We start from the raw sequence: 2,862 nt of genomic DNA on the forward strand, positions 1-2,862 counted from the left end.
TAATGCCTTAAACCTTTTCTTTTTCTTTTTCTTTTTTTTTTTTTTAAACCATTTCATAAAATAGAAAGGAAAAGGATTCTGGGCCGAGGAGATTGCTCAGTAGAATAAGTGCTTGTCTGGCAAGTGCAGGGTCCTGAGTTCAATCCCCAGTATCACAAAAAAAAAAAAAAAAAAGGAAAGGGATCCGGCAAACTTATTCAAAAAAACCAGTATTGGCTGCTATTAAAACTAGATAAGGACATAACCAAAGAAAGAAAAGGTAGGAAACAAAGAAGGAAGAAGGGAGGGAGGGAAAAAAGGGAAAGGGAGAGAGGAAGGAAGGGAGGAAAGAAGGAGAGAGGGAGAGAGGGAGGGAAGGAAGGGAGGAAGGACAAAATAAAACCATAGGGCAAAATTCTTGATGAATATAGATGCAAAAATTCTCAAAAAAATCCTTGCACATTAGCTTAGCACAGTAGTACATGTTTGTAATCCCAACACCTGGGAGGCTGAGGCAGGAGGATTGCAGCAAGTTCAAGGCCAGCCTGGGCTACATGGTGAGCTCAAGGCCACTACAACTGCGTAGAACTTGACTCAAAAAAAAATCCCAAAACTTGTGCATTGAACTAAACATCACAATAAAAAGATTACATTCAAGAATGAGTCAGGGGCCAGGGAGATAGCTCAGTACAGTAAGTGCTTGCCTGGCAAGTGCAGGGTCCCTAGTTCAATCCCTGGTACTGCAAAAAAAAAAGAACTCCAAGGTTAGAAGATTGCTTTTAATATATGCAAATAAATAAGTAAACATACCACATAAGTAGAATCAAGGATAAACACCACATGATCATCTCAATGTATGGCAAAAGAAATCCTTTGGGCTGGGGAGATGGCTCAGCGGCTTACGTGCCTGCCTAAATCAAGTTCAATCCCTGTTAACAACAACAAAAAAAATCCTTCAATAAAATTCAACCTCCCTTGTGATAAAAACCTACTCGGGGTTACACAACAGAAGGGTGTCTGCTCTCGCACTCTGTGTTAGCCAAAGAAGTCAGGCAAGAGCAAGACACATGGGTTCAGCTAGGGAGGGCGAGTCACGTTGTCACTGCTTGTGTAGACGGTGTGCTCTTATGTCTAGGAAACCACCAAATTTCTCAGAACTGACAAAAGATTAGGAAAGTAGCAGGATATAAAATTAACCATCTGGGCTGGTGAGATGGCTCAGTGGTCTAAAGCACCTACTTAGAACAAGCTCAGCAAAGCACAGGGACGGCGGTTCAATCCCCAGCACCACATGCCAGCCAGCCCCGCCCCCTGGTGGGCTGAGCTGGCCACACACACACACACACACACACATAAATAAATAAATAAAATTTTTAAAAAAATAAAAAAAAAATTAACCATCATGTCCGCATCTTGTACAGCAATTAACCACTGGGAAGAACGTATGCAGGGTGTTGGTTATTAAAACTGTCCTACCAATTTTGTTTGAAGCTGTCTCATTGCTGTTTGTTTTGCAATAAAATTATGGAAAAAAATAATTAACCCACAGGACCAGCCAAATAGCTCAGCAGATTGAAGCACCTACAAGCAGGCGCAGGAGCCGAGGGTTAGATCCCCAGGCCTGCTGGCTGGCCCCGACCCCGACCACACTGAGATTGAGACTGGGCGTGGTGGTGCGCACCTGTAATCCCAGCTCTTGGGAGGCTGTAAGCCGGGGGATCACTATGAGTCCGATCTGGTAGTGAGACCCTGAACACCCTGGAGACCCTAAAATACAAAAAAAAGAAAAAATTAACCCCGAGCTCTGGGGTACTGCCACCTACCAACAAACTGGCTGAGATCAGGAAAATGCAGCCGTTGAAGCCCTGTGCCACTCTCCACACTCCTGAACTTGGGGACAGTGGGCACCAGGTATCAGCGTGGCCTCAAACTCTACCAGCTACAATGAGAAACTGAGGTAGATACAGCAGCATGTGGGGGTGCTGCCTACTGCCCCAGCACTCGGGAGGCTGAGGCAGGATGATCCCCAAGAGTTTGAGGCCCGCCTGGGCCACATGAGCAAATTCAAGTCCAGGCTGAGCTACACAGGAAGTCCCTGCCTCAAAAAAAAGCAAAACTAACAACAAGGAAAAACCTACAAACCCAGAAACCTAAGTATATATTAACCAAGGAGGCGAAAGACCTTGAGATTGAAAAGTTATAAAGCACTGAGGTGGAAAGGAGGGTGATGTTCATGTCGATGCAAGAGCAGACCTGCTGTTCAGACACAAGGGCAGAGTGCTGAGGGCTTGCTCCACAGGACTAGAACAAACTGGCTCGAAACTCACGCAGCCCACAGGAGGCCCTGGGCAGCCAAAGCGACACAAGGCGTCGTGATGCCTGACTCCAAAACAGAATCCTGCGAGTCAGCGGGTTGGGACTCAGTCCCCGCTACTTGGGATGCTGAGGCGACAGGATCAAAGTCTAAGACCAGGCTGGCAACGTACGGAGACCGCATCTCAAAGTTAAAAAGAAAAAGATAATAATGGGCTGAGGCTGTAGCTCAGGACGAGAGCGCTTGCCTAGCGCACAAGGCTCTGGATTCGATCCGGCTAAAGAAAGGCAAACAAATCAAAGGCAAAACAACAGCAGAGACTGTAGCAAAGACAGCTGGTGCCTGCATAAAAATAGAGCGGCAGGGCAGGGGCACAGAACGGAGGGCCAGAAAGAGCCCGCACGCACACTCACGGCCACCTGACTCTGGACGGCCGGAGCCCATGCTGGCGGGAGGGCGGAGCTGCGAAACTGGACGCCCACCTGCAGGAGGCCGGAACGTGACCCCATGAAAACTCTCTCTCTCTCTCTCTCTCTCTCTCTCTCTCTCTCTCTCTCTCTCTCTCTCTC

This window comes from Octodon degus, unplaced genomic scaffold, assembly GCF_000260255.1.
Source record: "Octodon degus isolate 3935 unplaced genomic scaffold, OctDeg1.0 scaffold00039, whole genome shotgun sequence".
NCBI lineage: Eukaryota > Metazoa > Chordata > Mammalia > Rodentia > Octodontidae > Octodon > Octodon degus.